Source organism: Hippopotamus amphibius, chromosome 12 (assembly GCF_030028045.1).
Source record: "Hippopotamus amphibius kiboko isolate mHipAmp2 chromosome 12, mHipAmp2.hap2, whole genome shotgun sequence".
Classification (NCBI taxonomy): domain Eukaryota; kingdom Metazoa; phylum Chordata; class Mammalia; order Artiodactyla; family Hippopotamidae; genus Hippopotamus; species Hippopotamus amphibius.
Window position 1 is genome coordinate 34,214,891 of NC_080197.1, and position 20,178 is coordinate 34,235,068.

Genomic DNA, 20,178 nt, shown 5'->3' on the forward strand with positions numbered 1-20,178 from the left:
CACAGAGACACACCACACACACGCACATGTACACACGCACCACACACACACACACACAGAGTCACACTCACACACACACGCACACACACTGCCAGCCCCACACACGGCCTGGCTGCTGCAGCTGCCAGAGAGTTTCAGCTGCCGCGGGACCCGTTGCTCATTGCCGGGCTGTGCACTGCTGTGTAACGAGCCTCTCCAAAGCGGAGTAGCTTAGACAGTGCCCATTTATTGTTCCTTAGGTTTCCATGGATCAACAGCCGGGCAGCTTTTCTGCGGGTCTCGCCTGGGTTCACGCACGTGGTGGTGATCTGTGACCAGGCTGGGGCTGAGGAGCCCAGGGTGCCCTCACTCCCCCATCTGGTTGTTAGCTGGACACCCTGATCCTCCCGTGAGTGGCCCCTAACCCTTCAGCAGGCGAGCCTGGGCTTCCTCACAGCGTGGCGGCCTCAGGGTTCCAGGAAGGTGAAGGTGGAGGCTGCGAGGCCCCCGACACCTAGATTCATGAAACCACACAGCGTCACACCCACCATATTCTTTTTTTTTCCTTTAAAAACTTTTATTGAGATACAATTGACATACAATAAACTGCATATATTTAAAGCGTACAATTTGATATTTTTTTTCTTAGTAATGTGTTTATGGCAATCCCAATCTCCCAATTCATCCCACCCCAACCCTCCCCGCTTTCCCCACTTGGTGTCCACATGTTTGTTCTCTACATCTGTGTCTCTATTTCTGCCTTGCAAACCGGTTGATTTGAACCAGTTTTCTATATTCCACATATAGGTGTTAATATACGATATTTGTTTTTCTCTTTCTGACTTGCTTCACTCTGTATGACAGTCTCTAGGTCCATCCATGTCTCTACAAATGTCCCAATTTTGTTCCTTTTTACGGCTGAGTAGTATACCATCGTATATATGTACCATATCTTCTTTATCCATTCAGCTGTTGATGGACATTTAGGTTGCTTCCATGACCTGGCTATTGTAAATAGTGCTGCAATGAACATTGGAGTGCATGTGTCTTTTTGAATTATGGTGTTCTCTGGGTATGTGCCCAGTAGTGGGATTGCTGGGTCATATGGTAACTCTATTTGTAGTTTTTCAAGGAAGCTCCATACTGTTCTCCATGGTGGCTGTATCAATTTACATTCCCACCAACAGTGCAAGAGCATTCCCTTTTCTCCACACCCTCTTCAGCATTTACTGTTTGTAGATTTTCTGATGATGCCCAATATAAGTGGTGTGAGGTGATACCTCATTGTAGTTTCGATTTGCATTTCTCTAATAATCAGTGATGTTGAGCCACTTTTCATGTGCCTCTTGGCCATCCGTATGTCTTCTTTGGAGAAATGCCTATGTAGGTCTTCTGCCCATTTTTTGATTGGGTTGTTTGTTTATTTGATATTGAGCTGCATGAACTGTTTACATATTTTGGAGATTAACCCTTTGTCTGTTGATTCATTTGCAAATATTTTCTCCCATTCTGAGGGTTGGCTTTTCCTCTTGTGTGTAGTTTCTTTTGCTGTGCAAAAGCTTTTAAGTTTCATTACGTCCCACTTATTTATTTTTGTTTTTATTTCCATTACTCTAGGAGGTGGGTCAGAAAAGATCTTGCTGTGATTTATGTTAAAGAGTGTTCTTCCTATGTTTTCCTCTAGGAGTTTTATATTGTCTGGCCTTACATTTAGGTCTTTAATCTATTTTGAGTTTGTTTTTGTGTATGGTGTGAGGGAGTGTTCTAATTTCATTCTTTTGCATGTAGCTGCCCAGTTTTCCCAGCACCACTTATTGAAGAGGCTGTCTTTCCTCCACTGTATATCCTTGCCTCCTTTGTCATAGATTAGTTGATCACAGTTTATCTCTGGGCTTTCTATCCTGTTCCATTGATGCATATTTCTGTTTTTGTGCCAGTGCCATATTGTCTTGATTACTGTAGCTTTGTAGTATAGTCTGAAGTCAGGGAATCTGATTCCTCCAGCTCCATCTTTTCCCCTCAAGATTGCTTTGGCTCTTCGATACCCACCATATTCTAGTGGTCAAAATAAGTCAGAAAGCCAGCCCAGACTTCAAGGAGGCAGTCTTGCTGGGAGGGCAGCAGTGTCCCATTGCAAAGGAGCAGGGACTCACAGGGGGCCACTATCACTGTGACCTGTGAAACCCCCACAGTGTGCCAAGTGAGGGCCAACACACACACACACGCCCCAACAGGGAAAAGCAAGACTTTTTCTGCTACAGCACTTGCGTATCAGGAGCATTGGCTGATGGTCAACAACAGAAACAGACACTAGTTAACTTAAACCAACCAAATGTTAGAAGTGCATCAGGAAGTTCACAGACCTGATGGGAGACTTTTGCAGTGAGACCTCAAAAGTGATAGGAAGAGGGCAGCCCTGGGGATCCCTGAAGCAGCTCTTCTAGGGAATGACCTCTGGGATGACTTTCTTCCATCTGATTTGGAGGGGATGGAAGGTGGGTCTTTGTGTCATTTGGCTCAAGATTCCGATTCACTGAGTATATAATGTACAGCGTAAGGAATATGGTCAGTAACACTGTAATAACTTTGTATGGGACGGGGGTTACTAGACTTATCCTGGTGGTCATTTCATAATGTGCACAAATGTCAAATCATAATGTCATACATCTGAAACTGACTTTATATTGTACATCAACTATATCTCAATTAAAAAAAAGATTCCTTGGGGAGCTGACTTGGGACATGTTCCCACTGCTTGGGTGGGTGGTGGGGGCAGGGCATCTTGACTGATTGGACACCGTGGAGTGGGGATGGGGGACTGTCGCTGAGGAACAGTGAGATGCTGTGTGAAAACGGGGAGTAGTGCTGGGCAGGCCAAAATGTCCATTGTCTACTGACTTCTAATCACTACCTGAGGGAGCTTATGTGGATCTTTTGAGCCTGACCGTGACTTATGTATGAAAAACATCGATGTATTGTTTCATCTTAATGCCTCTGCTTCCCACTCCCCCCACCCCCAGTGTAAAAACAATCATTAAAAAGCTTCCCCCCCCCTTCTTCATGCAAAATGTAATTTTAGATTACCCTGTGTCCCACTGGACCTAACTTCCTAAATGGAATTGTCCCCAGAGGTCCTCTCCCTCACTCTGTTTTGTTCTCAGCATCCTCTCTGAGCCATTTAGCCCCTGTTATGCTGTCAGTCCTCACCTGCCTTCAGGTGACACCTCCATTGGGCACTGACCATTGCCAGCTTAGACTCAACCTGCGCCCCCTCCCTAAATACACTGGGGCAGATACCACACTCAGATATGCACACACAGCATCAATTTCAATCCCCTTGTGCATGTCCCCCTGTACTACAGCATCTGGAAAGCTAGAAACGACTTTTCTCAAACTTCTGTGCAGCTGGGGAGCCACGCTAGATTGAATTCCTGCAAGCAGACCCATCACGTCAGACATGATGGCACGTGGATGCTGCTTCTGGGGCAGTGTGGGAGCTTCTACTGCCCAGTTCCCCAAAGTCACAGACTGTGGGTGGTGACAGCACTAGGGTTTCTGCTAGAACATTCCTGTGGGGAGGTGGAACATATGTCATGGCTATATCGCTCCTGGCCATGTGGCACCCAAGCTTCCTGGCCTCGTAGATGTTTTGTGAGACAGCTAATGGGATAAACCTTTTCTGCTTAAGCTTGTTAGAGTGGATTCTGTTGCCTGCGACTGAGAACCCTGCCCAATATAAACACTCACTAGCTCCCCCAGTGCTGTAGTGTAAACGTTGAACAACAGACTCTTTGTCTTCACCCCCCTCCCAGAAAAGCCCTGTATCATTTTGTACTTCCACCAGCAGTGTGTGAGAATTCCAACCGCATTGTCTTCTGGCCGACACCTGGTTTTGTCAGCACTTTATTGATGTTGGTAAAAGAAGGAATATAATTTTTAAAAATGATCCAATATCATAATGTGACTTTGGGTGGGGACAAGATATACACACACACACACACACACACAATTTTTATAAACCTTGGAATGCAGTTAAAAAAAAAAGCATGCTTCTTAGGTCTTTTGAGTCCAGCTCCTTATTTTTTTAAAAAATTTTTATTGCAGTATATTTGATTTACAATGTTGTGTTAGTTTCAGGTGTACAACAAAATGAATCAGTTATACATATACATAGATCCACTCTTTTTTAGATTCTTTTCCCATATAGGTCATTACAGAGCATTGAGTAGAGTTCCCTGTGCTGTGCAGCGGGTTCTTATTAGTTATCTGTTTTTATATAGTAGTGTCTATGTGTCAGTCCCAATCTCCCAATTCATCCCTCCCAGCTCCTCATTTTTCTGACCTATATTGTCACAGATGAGGAATTTCGGGAAGTCTTCAAGGTATTGTTTGGTTTAAACTAGAAAACCTCTCCAAATCTGTGGACATAGCTTCCCTAATTGTTCCTGTCTTCTCTTTGAAGAAGAAGAGCTGTCTGCTCACCAGTCCAGGACAGTCCACGTCCCTGATTGTCCTATAAGTGTGGGAGGAGACCATGAATAAAGAGGCTCAGGTATGGAAGTTCAAGTCACGGCCTGTCTGTAATTTAGTCGTCATTTTCATGTTGAATCAGGAGGCACATTCAGAGAAGAGAGGCATATGGTTAGCAGCTAATTAATGGTCTTGGTGGAATTCTTATCAGTTCAGGAGACGGCGCTAATTTGAAACCACTGCCGGCTCTGTCTGTTATTTGAGCTGTGCTGTTCCCGCCACCCTTCCCCCCAGTGTCCTCCCTGACTCCCAGAGTCTGTTGCAGAGCCCAGTGAGGATTCCCAGCTGCTGGGGCTGGAATCTGACCTCAGCACCCTGGCTTCAGCTTTTCATCCACAGGGAATTTTCTTGTTTCACCATCCAAGGCAGCATTCTCAACACATGATCCCTGATGCCCAGAGAAATCCTTGATTATCAGTGTCAGGGTGTTTTACAAAGAGACTAGGACCCAACGTTGTGTTGTGTTTGCTGGTGTGTGTGTGTGTGTGTGTCTGTGTGTGTGGTGGGGGTGGAGGAGATAGAAGGCAAGGTGGGTGCTGAGGGAGGCAGAGGGGTGGTGAGGTCACTCATTACAAAGAAACAAATAAATTACTTCTGGATAGTCCATCATGTCAACATTTCCTGTTGCCTTTTCTTGCCTCCTTGGTATTGATGACCAGACCCTTTGGGATCTAGTGTCTGGAGGACAGGCACGGGCTGAACCACTCAGGTCCAAGCAGCCCATACTCTGCCTCTTTAAAAGTAGACATTGGAATTGCATCTATTATCTTGTGCTCCACCTTTGAGGCTTCCAGAAACAGATATTTTATTGTCAGACCTCAGTGGAGGTAGTCCGTTCCCCTAACAGTAAGGAAAAGACTAAAATAGCACATAACGGGGCCTGTAAGTTGTGTCCTTTTTGTAAAATGTCAGACCCAGTCTGTCATCTGGTTTTAACTATCATGCCAAACTACAGGCATGGCTATACTCACTCCTGAATTCCTTGACAGCTGTTTTGTCCTGTGTTTTCTCATTTGCATTTGTGACTCTGAGCTTTGATTCCCCTTGATTCTCCTCCCCACTCAGTGTTTGACCCAGTGTATCAGTTAGCTTTTGCTGTGTAACAAGCCACCTCAAAACTTAGTGGCTTAGGATAACACACATTGTTTTTAATTGACTTTATTCTTTAGAGCAGTTTTAGGTTCATAGCAAAATTGAGTAGAAGGTGTGGAGAGTTCCCATATATCCCTGGTCCTACACATGCATAGCATCCCCACCATCAGTATCCCCCACCAAGGTGGTTCATTTGTTAAAATCAGTGAACCTGTACTGAGGCCTCATTATCACCCAAAGTCTATAGTTTACATTAGGGTTCACTCTTGGTATTGTACATCCAATAGGTTTTTACAAATTGATGACATGTATCCACTATTATAGTATCATACAGAACAGTTTCACTGCCCTAAAAATCCTCTGTGCTCCACCTGTTCAGTCCTCCCTACTGCCAAACCCCTGACAACTACTGATCTTCTTCACTGTCTCCATGGTTTTGTCTTTTCTAGAATGTCATATAGTTGGAATTATAAAGTACGTGGCCTTTTCAGATTGGCTTCTTTCACTTAGTAACATGCATTTAAGTTTCTCCCATGTCTTTTCATGGCTTGATAGACCATTTCTTTTTATTGCTGAATAATATTCCATTGTATGGATGTACCACAGTCTATTTTTTAACCTACTGAAAGATGTCTTGGTTGCTACAAGTTTTGGCAATCATGAATAAAGCTGCTAGAAATATCCATGTGCAGGTTTTTGTGTGGACATAGTTTTCAACTCGTTTGAGTAAATACCAAGGAGCACAGTAGCTGGATCATTTGGGAAGAGTATGCTTAGTTTTGTAAGAAACTGCCAAACTGTCTTCCAGAGTGGCTGCACCATTTCACATTCTCACCAGCAATGAATGAGAGTTTCTATTCCTCCACATCCTCGCCAGAACTAGTTGTTATAAGTGTTGTGGATTTTGGCTTTTCTCATAGGTGTGTAGTGGTAACACATTTTTCATTTCTCAGAATTCTGTGGGTTGCCTAGGTGGCTCTTCTCACGTGGGCTGCTCAGCTGGGGCTGGGTTATCCAGGCATCTCACGTCTATTTCTGGGGCCTTGGCTGCAGTGCTGGGGCCTCAATCCATGTGGTCTCTCATCCGCCATCAGGCTAACCCAGGCTTCCTCACATGGTGGTGGAATGGTTCCAGTAACGAGAGGGCACGCACAGTCGCGCAGCACTTTCCAAGCTCCTGCTTGTCTTATATTTGCTACATCCCACTGCCTAAAGCAAGTCACCTGGCCAGGCCCAAACTGAAGGGATGGAGAGATGGACTTCACGTCTTGATGGGAGAAGCTGAAAACTCCTGTGACCCCATTTCCTCCATTCCTCCATCTATGGCAATTGGTGCCTGGGACATCTACCTCAGCAACAGGATAAACTTTGATGTTACATTCAGAACCTCTAAATCTCCATCTCAGGAGTCACCCAGAAAAGCAGTTTCTTGTTAATGCAGAGAAATATTACACGAAGCAGATTAGATAATCTCATTCTTCTTTTCTAATTACCCACTTGGTTTTGTTCCAAAGGGGCAGTCATCATCTCCTTGGATCCACTAGGAATTCACAGCCTCTGGTCTTAATGCTCCATAAAAGAAGAGCAATACATTTATTCTTGTCTTCATTTCTTTTTTTTCCTTTTATTTTATATTGAAGTATATCCGATTAACAATGTTGTGATAGTTTCAGATGCAAAGCAAAGCGACTCAGCCATACGTACACATGTATCCATTCTCCCCCAAACTCCCCTCCCATCCAGGCTGCCACATAACATTGAGCAGAGTTCCCTGTGCTGTACAGTAGGTCCTTGTTGGTTATCCTTTTTAAAATAGAGCAGTGTGTTCTTGTCTTCATTTTTTAACAGCTGAGAAAGATGTTGTTGAGGTTTAGGGGGTGACAGTCATGCGTCTTCCCGTTCCATCTTTGGAATCAGTTGAGAAATAGATGCAAGCAATGGCAACTGGAGGTCAAAGTAGTACCTCTGTTTCTGGCAGCCCTGGACCAGAGAATGTGGTTTGGGCTACAGGCAGACAGGGCTCCCTGCTTCTTCCCCTCTGGACTTGGAATGCCCACAAGCAGTGGTACCTGGGTCTACAGAGCAGGTCCACTGGCTTGTCCAGACAAAAGGAGAATTGTTTCCTCTCACATTTCAGATCATGGTAGTCAGGACAGAGGGATCAGAGCAGGGCTTGGAAGCCCGGGGAAAGGGGCCACTCAGGCTCTGTGTGGCTGTGGCTCCTGCCCTCTCCTCACCACCAGTCAGCCATGGCCATGCTTTTCCCACGGGTAGGAGTGGGGAGGAAGAGGGTAGAAGGTTAGGTGGACATTTTCCTCCAATACTTTCTGTTCTGATTTTTGGGCAACTTTTCTGCGTGCATAGGTATTTAAAGCCTCTCATTGAAGCATAATATACCCATAGAGAAGAGCACACATCGTAAGTGTATGGCTCAATGCATTTTCTCAAATTAAAAACACTCATGTAAAACACCCAGATCAAGAATTAGAAAATCACCAGCCCTGTAGAGGCTGTATGAACTCCTTCTGGAGGGGTGGGTCTGGCTTCTTTTGTTCAAAATTGTGATTGTGAGTTTCACTATGTTGTGTGTAGACATAGATTGTTAATTCCCATTGCTGTTTAGAATTCTACTAGATGGATACCCTGTAATTCATTTATCCGTTCTACTGTTGATGGGTATATAGGTGGTTGCCAGATATGACTGATTAAAACCATTCTAATATGTGTCTTTTATGAAAAAATGCAGGTATTTCTGGTTGATATATCCCTAAAAATACCATCTGCAGCCCGGCGATTCCAGTTGTACAGATATATCCAACAAAAATACCTAATGATTTTAGATGCTGAAACCTCTTTTCCAGAGTGGAACCATTTGGTGCTCCCGCTGGTGGCATTATGAGAGTTCCAGCTGCCACTTCCTTGCCTCCTAATACTTTGGAAAAGGCAGAAGTTCCTGTTCTATAAATGAGGGTGAAATACCAAGAGAGGGAGAAAATAAGTCTCCTTATAATTGAAAAGGGAAAAAAATTTAAATAATTTTTTAAAAATTAAAAATGCACCAATCCTCCTTATTTTTTGATGCATTTCAAAATAAGTTGCAGACAGTAACCGATGGGGTCTTTTTAGGGGCAACACCACCCTGCAAGCCAAAGAGTGATTTATGATCTAACTTTTAGAAACGAGGTGCTCTCAAAGTCTCACCCAGCTCTGTAGAGGGAGGGTTTTGTGGACAAGAAATCCCCTGCATAGGAATTGTGATAAAGCACCAATCAGTGGCTGCAGCAATGAAATGGGAGTGTTTAACCCTTCAGGAGTGCCAACCTCGTGCTCCTTAACTTGAAAATAGGGTACAGAGTGTTAGCAAGTGAAGAAGAGTGATCGTCCATCGCTCAGTTTGATGCCTCTCTTTTGCAGCAGAGGTGAGAGAAAGGAACCTCTCTGCTACATTTATTCTGGCTTTCATCTAACTTCTCAGAGGAAGGACCAGATGCTCTAATGAGCAGTACGAGACAATGAAAATATCTGGAGATAGGAGAAAACATGCTGACAGCTTTCCCTTCGAGAAGCCTACCTCCCCTTGGAGCTCCTCAGGGCACTTTGTATGCATCACCTGGCAGCAAGGTTTATTATCTCTTTTTGCAAACGGTAGAAAAGTGGTGCAGGGAGGCTAAGAAGGCTCACTGGAGGCTACAGAGAAGCCAAATGTTCAGCTCAAAATAGAAACCAAGAGCCCTGGGAAACTCAGACAGCCTGAGAGGGTCCTTTAATCTCTGGACACTTCTGTGCCTTTTTAGACAATAAGCCTTTCCTTGAAAGAGTCCCCTCCCCCACCACCGCTCTCAATGACAGGGCTGCCAGCTCTCCTCCAGGATGCTGTAAAAAGGTGACATTTAACAGTGGAAACTGAAACTCTAATTGACTTCTCCTATAGCAGAAAAACAAGTGCCCTGAATTCCTTCTCTTGGCCGGATGTTTGTAATTGTCCCCTTGGGGATCTACCTTGAGGGAAGCTGAAGAGGCAACAAAGAACAGTTCACTTGAATTGGTGTAGTTACACAGTGGAGATTTGTTTTCCTGTGTGGTAGAAGATGTGGAGGGGCCAACCAAGCAGACAGAGGTTTCACGTCACTAGCCCCTGGCACCAAAGCTGTCCCAGAATGCCTTGGAGTGATCAATAAAGAGCTGGAGGTGAATTCTCCATTTCCAGATCTGGGTGAATGGGGGGCCTGTGATTATTTGGATTAGTTGTGTTACTTGCTTTGGCTAATGGAATTTTAGCAGAACTGTGAGCAAAGTCTTGGCATGTACTTGTGCAGGAGGTCTTGCCTTCTTGTGTTGCAGTTTCATCATGAGAAGAACCTGCCCCTGGGAGCCTGCTGGTCAAGAAGAGTGAGAGACACTCGGGGCCTGGAGCCTAGCCCAGTAGAGCCTGCTCCCCCCCTTCCCATTGGCCAATCCCTAGCCCTTCTGCAACCATGTAAGCAAGAAATAATTGCTGATTGTTGCTGTGAGCCTCTGAGCTTTGTGGTGGTTTGTTATGCAGCACATTGTATTACAGCTGACTGATACAGGGCTGATGGATAGAGAATAGGTAGAGAGAGACCCTTCGTGTGCTGTGGAAAAAATCTGCGAGTGTGCAGCCTGGAACCATCACATAACAAGCACCTAACTGTGAGAGGAACTGAATTCAACAGAGTGATTGTATTTTACATATTTAAAAAAGAATAGTGTGAACCACACAATGTGTTCTGAATGTCTGGCCTGCCTGTTGATATCTTCCTTTTAATTGGCCATAGCTTTTATGAATCCTTTTCTAATAGCTTTTTTCGTGCCTCTTCACTGGTCAGTATGTTGACATCTATCTACAATTCAATACTAGGCTGAATCATGAACAATATATATATCTACCACCTAGACTCTACAATGAACATTTTGCTGTATTTGTTTTGTTACACGTCCATCTATCCATCAATCCATCTTATTTTTAATGCATTTCAATACAAGTTGAAGGTATCAGTACATGTTACTCATAGAGAATTTTGACAGATACATATACACATCACCCCTGAAAGTTTCTTCATACACCTTCCTAGTTAATCTCATCCTCACCCCTCAGAGCAAAGACTACTTTGATTTCTTCCATTATAGATTAGTTTTGCCAATTTTAGAACTTCATATAAATGGAATTATATACTATATAGGCATAACACTTTTGATATTTATTCCTGTTGTGTCTATCAGTAAAGGTCCTCATTTTTAAACGAATAATTACTAGATCTTTGCAGACTCTCTTTAACCTTCAAAACTTGGGCTTCTGTGGTGTATATACAGTTACAGTGACCATGTTAAATAACACACTTGTACCAAACATCCTTGTCAAACAGGCATCGCTCCTGCTTATCTGTCAGAAGTCTTGTTCTTTGGTTTCCACAGCTGTCCCCCTTCTGGCTTAGGGTTGAAAATCTTTCAAAACTGCCGAGGAATTTATCAGGATTTGTCCCATAGGCACAGTGTTTTTGATTTACTGAGTTCAGTAAAACGTACGGGCTGATCCAGCTCTTAGGATTAACTGCATCTCCAGGGGGTCGTCAACAGTTTATCCTGCACAGGCCTCACATCAGGTCCAAACTGTGCCTTAGTGGGCGTGAGGCGAGGATGTGGCAAGTTATCCTCCTTACTTTGCTCTGTTCTGGTGGGGTGACCAGGGTCCATAGTGAGTGGGGAAAAAAGGGTAGAAAATAAGAATAAAGTCGCATTTCCTCCACTCAGCCTATTGGACCACTTTATCCAAAGACTTCGCTTGAGGTTTTAACTAAGCTGTTTATAAGAATCCAAGCACACAGTGTGGCCCTTCTTTTCTAGAGGACAACTTAGCGCAGCTGGAAATACGTTTCCCAGAATTCCCCTCCCCGCAGACTTCCGGGGTTAGTGCAGGCGCTGACCTCGCGAGAGCCTCGGGAGGCGGAAGTGGTGCAACGCGGAGACTTTCTACTGGAAAAAGGTGGCTGTTGAGCTCAAGGTGGTATCGCTGGTCGGGCGGCTCACCTTGTGGGCGAGGGCTTTCTCGGGCCGCCGACCGCTTCTCCAGCCTCTGGGCCCTACTGCCGCCCCGCTGCCCGCAGGCCTGGCCCCAGACACCAGCAAGGGCCGCCCAGAAGTTATGTAGCCAGCTCCCTCCCCGCACGGGGAATGTCACAGCCCTCTAAGAGGACCCTGGGTCGGTGTCATTCTTACCACTGCCACTCGGTGGACTCCTGAGTGGAGACACCCTCCTCAGAGGATGCACAGCGTTCACTTCATTCTTGGTTCCTGCTTTTCCTTCCCAACGCCCCGATTGGGTTCCACGCTCCTCCACACAGCCAGGAGATTAGGAAAAGCTGCCCGAGACCGCCTCAAAGGTGACTTGGTGAAGCACAACCTAAAAGTTGAGAATCGTGTTTTATTTGGCGGGCAAAACCAAGGACTTAAGCCCGGAAGACAATCTGTCTGTTGGCTGTGAGGGACTGTTCTGAAGAGGTAGGGGAGGAGTCAGGATATATAGGAGTTTTGCAATAAAAACCTCCTAGTGGCACATGAAAAGGTTACTGTTCATTAAAGAAAACCTGACACCTCAAATTATGAATTTAGCCACTTTTTTTTGTATGGGAGGATGCAAGGGTCTGGTCTCACTGAGATCATTCCTTTGATGTGCTCTCTAGGGCAGGTACCCTGCTTTTCTCCATCCTGAATCCCCTCAGGGAACACTGTGGGGGGTGGCTGTAGTGGCTAAGGTCTTGATGGCTACAACACCCTTGGTTTACTGGTTTGGCAGGTGACATTTGTCAGCCACAGACCTGGTCCTGGTAAGGGTAATGAACACAGCCCTAGCCAGTGAGAGGGGGGCGAAGTTGCTGGAGAACATGGGGAGAATAGGCCATTCTGGTAAACAGACAAGTGTGGGAGAAACTGGCTCTTTTTGTTGTTCTACTGAATGTTGCCTTAAAGTGTTGCTACCACAAGGGTCACTGGCCTTAGAAGAATGTGCAGTAGGATGATGGAAGGAGGGACCTTGGGTCCTTGAAGACTCATTGAGCTGCTCAAGGAACCAACCCTGAAGTAGCCAATGCCTCCTGCTTGCCTGGAATTTGCTGGCTTTAGCACTGAAGGTCCTGCATCCTAGGAAACCCCCATCCTGAGCCTCCCTGGTGGTCCATCCCTCCAGCCCTGCCTTAGGACTTCTTTAATGGGAGATAATTCCCTTTACTGTTGACGCCTTTGAGTTGTGGCTATTTTCGGTGCTCATAGCTGAAAGCATTCTGAATGGTATAGGGCAGTAAACGAACATGCCTTTTGTTTCTGACAGTGGTTAAAAAAGAGGTATTCTGAAAAATGTTTTGAATACACATTTCCAACATCATTGGAAAAGTGCATTGCTTTTCTTAGAAATTTTATCTGTGTTTTTGTTTGTTCAAAATCAGTTTTATTAATTTATGGGAAGGCATAACATACATTTTGTCTAATTAAAAAAAGTTACCACTTGGGCATACATATGACATATGAAAAGATAAGTATAACTGTTTTATTTTAAGTGTTTTCTTGTCTTTGGGCTTTTTAGCTGTGTCTTAAAATAGGTGTGCCTTACATTGACCAGTGATGCCTTTTGGGAATGGAGGAAAGGGGTGATCTCTGTTCTTTGTATGTAAAAGTCTAAAGTAAGTCACTGGGACTTTAAAAATATACATGTACATGAGTTTGGTGTAATTCACTGACATTTTTTCCCCGAAAGAAATGTTTCCAGGGCTTGGCACTGTCTTCCCGTGGGTGTAGTTGATTAATGTCATTATTCATCTTTGCCCTTTCCTTTGCCTACACCTGTCTTAGCTCAGGCTGCAAGAATAACAATACCATGGGCTGGAGAGCTTATAAACAACAGAAGTTTATTTCTCACAGTTCTGGAGGCTGGTCTCTTGGGAGAGCCCCATTCCAGGTTGCAGGCTCTGGAAGTCTCACTGGATCCTCACGTTAGAGAGCAGAGAGGGGAAGCAAGGTCTCCTGTGACTCTTATTAGGGCACTAATTACGTTCATGAGGGCCCCACCCTCATGACCTCATCCAATCCTAATTACCTCCCATGTCATCATGGTGGGGTTAGGGTTTCACCATGTGAATTTGGGGGTTATACAAACATTCAACCTGTAACATTCTGCCCTGCCTCCCCGAAATTCATGTTCTTCTTGCATGTAAAATACATTCATTCTGGCTCCCAACCCCTCCAAATCTTAACTTGTTTCAGCATCGACTCTAAAGTCTCAAGTCTGAAGTTTCATCTAAATATCATCTAAATCAGATACGAGTGAGACTCAAGATATGATTTATCCTGAGGCAGAATTTCTCTCCAGCTGTGAATGCATCAAACCAAACACGTTATGTGTTTCCAAAAGACAATAATGGGACTGGCACAGGATAGACACTTTCCTTGCAAAAGTGAGAAATAGGGTGAATAAGGAAGGGGGGGGTGGGTTTCAAGCAAATCCAAAACCTGGCGAGGCAAACTATGGGATCTTGAGGCTGGAGTACAGTGCTCTCTTTGGCTCCACGCTCTGCCCTTTAGGTTGACTGGGTGCCCATCGCACCTTCCAGACCCGCTGGGGCAGAGGTGCTGCCCCCATAACTCTCATAAGCAGGGGTCTCACCCCCAGGGCTCCGCTAGATGACCCCACCCCCACTACTTTGGTCACATGCCGTCTGGTCTGTTGAAAGCAAGGCATTCATGCCCTTTTTGAAACCAAGGAGGCAGCCTTGGTCTCTGAATTGCCTTTAGGACCACCCTTCCCTTGCCTTTCTTAGCCGAATCTTTAAGCTCTGCTTCATTTTTGCTTAATAGCTCTGTCTTGAAGTCACTTCCCCCTTCTCACATTTTACCGCAGCCAGTCAGGAGGAGCCAAGCCTCACCTTCCACACTGTGCCTACAGGTCACGTCAGCTGAATCTCCAGTTTTGTTCCTGGCAAGTTCTACCTTCCACAGAACACTAGAACATGGCCACAGTTCAGCCAAGTTCTTTCCTATTTATAACAAGGCTGGCCCTTCCTCTGGTTTCCAGTAACATGTTCCTCATTTCTGTCTGAGACCTCATCAGAATGGCCTTTACCACCCACATGTCTACCAACATTCTCTTCACAACTACTTAGGCACTCTCAAAGAAAGTTGAGGTTTTCTCTACAGCTCTGAACCCATCCTAAATTGCTGGTAACTCAGGAGCTAAATAAATGCTTATTGTTTTAAGCCAGTGAGTTTGGGGGTGGTTTTTTATGCAGCGTTATTGCAGCAATTGAGAACTAAGACATTCTTTATCCATCAGGGATGGTGCTGTCGGAAGGAGTTATACGTGCTGGCTTTACAAGCAGTCATGCCGTATACAGTTTAACTCAGAAGTTACCTGATAATCACCCCCCTTGGGAATGCTTATGTCCTGTTTAAAGATAAACATAACTCTACCATTTTAAGTATATATGTGTGTCTTTAGGCCTTTAGCTTTGTCCAAAAATTGGGGTGTCCTCACCTGAACCAGATCCCACCAATGGGAGCTGGTCTCTGTTCCACATGTGTAGTAGTCTCAAGTGAGTTACTGGGGGTTTGGGGAATGGATTTTTATATGAGTTTGGTGTACTTCAGTGGTTAAAAATGGGCCCCTAGATGCCCATGTAACTTCTTTACAACAGTTAGAAGGATGTTGGGGTCGTTTCCCAGGATGCTGATGGGGAATTACATGTGACTACCTAACTTTCAATTTAATTATAGCTAAATAAAGTTAATTCAGCTCCTCAGTCATACTAGCCATATGTAGTGCTCAACAGTCACAGACGGTGGTGGCTACCACTTTGGACGGCTCAGACACAGAACATTTTCATCATCTCGGAAAATTCTGTTGGTCAGTACTGGTCTCAATTCTTGTGTTCAAACTTATTATTTACAGAATCCTTTTGGTCTAAACTTCTGGTTTCTACCAACTACTTGATTCTGACAGCTTCTCACTCTGTCCCCTCTGGGAAAAATGAGTTATTGTCTAGGTTATCTTATAAAACTCAAGCTAGCCTGTTTTGACACCTACAGTGTTAAATATTCTCTTTGTTACAGGTCACAAAGCTAAGCATTAGAGTGGAGTCTCAATTTATTTACTTATGTATAGTGACAGAGGGCACACCCCTTCTGCCAGGCAAAGCAAGGCTTGGGAGGGAGAGAGGGCAGTGGAGAGAACCCCCAGTTTGAGTTGTAAAAACCCCAACAAAACCTGAGGGGGAAACTGAGGCACAAAAAGAGAATATTGTGCAAAATCATCTTCCATGGAAGAACCCCCTGAACCTACCCCTGTCCCCACCCCAGCTTGAACTAGAGGCCAAGGCCTGTGTCCATTTTCTGGTTCCCTCATGGACAGATTTTCCCGCAAAGCAATTTTTTCCCAAATCACTCCTGGCCTCTCTTCACCCCTTCACTCACCTGGATAAGGTGACTTTTTTGGGTCGTGAATCTAGGAAATATAAACTGAGCTCCTCTGTGTCCAGAACTTTCCCTGGGAGTGCCCCCCACTACCAGCCATATGTGCAGGGACCTCCAAGGAAGGTAGGTAGGTAGGTGGGTGGGTAACTCTGCCTTGCATTGTGGGGTTTAGTTGGCAGGACAACTGGGGCCTTCTTTCCTTCAATTATACTTCTATCAGTGATACAGGCAAAAATTTGGTTCCCATCTGCCATTCCTTGTCTTATTTTGCTATTTCCGTAGGATTCAGGTAGGGAAAAGAAACACAGTTTATTGGATGTTCCCACAGACCCCATAGTCTTGGTAAAGTGTTTTCTGAGGCTGCCCTGTGCTTGACTTGGGCTGCATTTGTGCACCGGTCCCCAGTGTGTCTGACCCCTAAAGTCAGAAGTGTATCCAGCTAGATGCTTGTGTGGATTCGACTGCATAGTAGTGATGGTGATGGTGGTGAAGGTGGTAGATGGTGGTGATGATGGTGGTAGTGGTGGTGATGTTGTTGATGGTGATGGTGGTGGTGGTGGTACAGGTGGTGGAGGCAGTGGTGGTGGTGATGGTGGTGGATTGATAGAGGCTGATGCGGTTTGATGGAAGGACAGAGTTTGGACGAAAATAGACCACAGGATGCAGAAACCTGGAGGTGGGAAGCTCAAGGAACGGTCAGGAGAAGAGCATAAGACCAGCTGGTCTGCAGGGCTCCTGCCAGGACACGAGGAGGGGAAAGTCTGGAGAGACAGGGATCATCAGGTGGTGATATTTCTCTTCACTCAGAATGTTTCAGCATTTCTGCCTTTGCTCATTTTTTTTTTATGCTTTTTTTATTTTTATTTTTTTATTTTTTAAATTGAAGTATAGTTGATTTACAACAGGTGTACAGCAAAGTGATTCAGTTTATATACATATATGTGATATATATATTTCAGATTATTTTCCATTATAGGTTATTACAAGATACTGCGTCTAGTTCCCTGTGCTATATGTATAGTAAATCCTTGTTGTTTATTTTATATATAGTGGTATCTGTTAATCGCATACTTCTAATTTATCCCTCCCCAGTTTCCCCTTTGGTAACCATAAGTTTTCTATGTCTGTGGGTCTGTTTCTGTTTTGTAAATAAATTCATTTGTATTGTTTTTTTAGATTCCGCATATAAGTGATATCATATAATATTTGTCTTTCTCTGTCTGACTTATTTCACTCAGTATGATACTCTCTAGGTCCACCTATGTTGCTGCACATGGCATTATTTCATTCTTTTTTATGGCTGAGTAATAGTCCATTGTATATATGTACCACATCTCTCTTTTTTTTTTTTTGAGAAACAGGAGCCCAGTTTTGTTTTGTCTTATTTGGTCATTTCTTGCATTTGAAGTACTTCTCAATGACATCCTTGGCTTGAGACTCTTTGCCATAGTCCTTCACCACCACACAACTGCAACCAACCACTTCATGGGGTTTTCCCTCTGTCAGTTTTACAGAGGCCTACCCATTCCCCGAGTTTCTTGTTGTCATCAACCTAATCAGGTTGATTTGGTGCTGAGCACAAAGGGCCTCCACCAACTTGACATACCTAGACTCATCACAGTTGGATGCACGCACACAAAGGTAGGCTTGGTGCTGGTCTAAGGCTTTGGCAGCTTTGCGAATTCCCTGTGCTGGGCCATCGTGGATGAGGGCGGTCTTCAGCACCTCTCGCAGAGCAGTATTAACATCTGTCACACCTCAAGCAGCAGCCGAATCTTGAATGCACATGGGCCTCCGCCTCCGTGCCACTCTGTGGTGGCAGGGAAAGAGCTGCACCACATCTTCTTTATCCATTCCTCTGTTGATGGACACTTAGGTAGCTTCCACATCTTGGCTGTTGTAAACAGTGCTGCAGTGAACACTGGGGTGCATATATCTTTTCGATTAGCGTTTTCGTCTTTTCCAGATATATACCCAGGAATGGGATCACTGGGTCACATGGTAGTTCTAGTTTTAGTTTTTTAAGGAAATGCCATACAGTTTTCCACAGTGGCTGCACCAAGTTACATTCTCACTGGCAGTATAGGAGGGGTTCCTTTTTGCCACACCCTCGCCAGCATTTATTACTTGTAGACTTTTTGATGATGGCCATTCTGATTGGTGTGAAGTGATACCTTATTGTAGTTTTGATTTGCATTTCTCTAATAATTACCTCTGTTGAGCATGTTTTAATGTGCCCGTTGGCCATCTGTATGTCTTCTTTGGAAAAATGTCTATTCATGTCTTCTGCCCATTTTTTGGTTGGATTGATTTTTGTTTTTAGGGTTTGTTTGTTTGTTTGTTTGATATTGAGTTATATGGGCTGTCTGTATATTTTGAAAATTAACCCCTTGTAAGTTGCATTATTTGCACATAGTTTCTCCCAGTCCATAGGTTGTCTTTTCATTCTGTCTGTGGTTTTCTTTGCTGTGCAAAAGCTTTTAAGTTTGATTAGGTCCCATTTATTTATTTTTGGTTTTATTTCTTTTGCCTTGGAAGACTGATCTAAGAAAACATTGCTATGATTTATGTCAGAGAATGTTCTCCTCTAAGAGTTTTATGGTGTCTGTCTTATATTTAGGTCTTTAAGCCATTTTGGGTTTATTTTTGTATATGGTATGAGGGAGAGTTTTAACTTCATTGATTTACAATGAGGCTGTTCAGCTTCCCCAACGCCACTTTTCTCCATTGTATATTCTTGTCTCCTCTGTTGAAGATTAATTGACCATAGGTGTGTGGGTTTATTTCTGGGCTCTCTGTTCTGTCCCCTTGATCTATATGTCTGTTTTGTGCTAATACCACACTGTTTTAATTACTGTAGCCTTGTAGTATTACCTGAAGTCTTGGAGGGTTATGCCTCCAGCTTTGTTCTTTTTTCTCAGGATTTCTTTGGCAGTTCTGAGTCTTTTGTGGTTCCATAAAATTTTAGGATTATTTGTTCTAGTTCTATGAAAAGTGTCATGGGTAAATTTGATAGAGATTGCATTAAATATGTAGATTGCTTTGGGTTGTATTAATTCTTCCAATCCATGTTTGCTCATCTCTTAAAAATTGAGGTAGGGACTTCCCTGGTGGCACAGTGGTTAAGAATCTGCCTGCCAATGCAGGGGACACAGGTTCGAGCCCTGGTTTGGGAAGATCCCACATGCCACGGAGCAACTAAGCCTGTGTGCCACAACTACAGAGCCTGTGCTCTAGAGCCTGTGAGCCACAACTACTGAAGTCTGTGTGCTTAGAGTCCATGCTTCGCAACAAGAGAAGCCACTGCAATGAGAAGCCCGCGCATTGCAATGAAGAGTGGCCCCCGCTCGCTACAACTAGAGAAAGCCCATGCACAGCCACAAAGACTCAATGCAGCCAATATATAAAAATAAATAAACAAATAAATAATAAAAAAATAAAATGTTAAAAAAATTGAGGTATACTTGACATTCATTTCAGGTGTACAACACAGTGATTCGATTTTTGTATGTATTGTGAAATGATCACGACAATAAGTGTAGATAACATCTGTCGCCATCCACATGGTTACACTGTGTGTGTGTGTGTGTGTGTGTGTGTGAGATGAGTCATCGTAGTTTTAATTTGCATGTGCCCAGTGACTAATGATTTCGATGGAAAGGAATAAACCTTTCCATGTGCATATTGGCCATTCATACTGGGATTCTTTTAATGGTAGAAATATCCACCTATTAAAGATAGAAACTCATGAAGAGGATATGCACGGGCTGTGGAACTTCATTCCCCTTTGACACGCTGAGGCAAGAGTGGCAGCCCTGTTGGGGACCTGTCTGAACAATTCAGAAGGGACAACCCACCCTTGAGGAAAAGCAGGTACAGTGGCCCTGGGGCTCAGCTCCCTGTTGGCTTCTCACAGTGAGCTTGCTGGGGAACTGCCTGCCTCTGCATTTTAAACTCTTAATGCACCCGGTGACCTCAGGGTAAAGACTTGGTTTTGGGGCCCACTGGATTTTATTTAACGGCTCCATGTTAATAATACCAGCTCATGCATCATGTACCAAAGAAAATGTAGTGAAGCTTTTTGTAATTTCTGAATTCCTCCCA

General features: G+C 44.2%; 1 pseudogene; it reads right to left on the reverse strand.

Annotated features, from left to right (window-relative positions):
* Positions 1-17,463: 17,463 nt before the first annotated feature.
* Positions 17,464-17,928, reverse strand: LOC130833964 (40S ribosomal protein S12-like; annotated as a pseudogene).
* Positions 17,929-20,178: the final 2,250 nt, after the last annotated feature.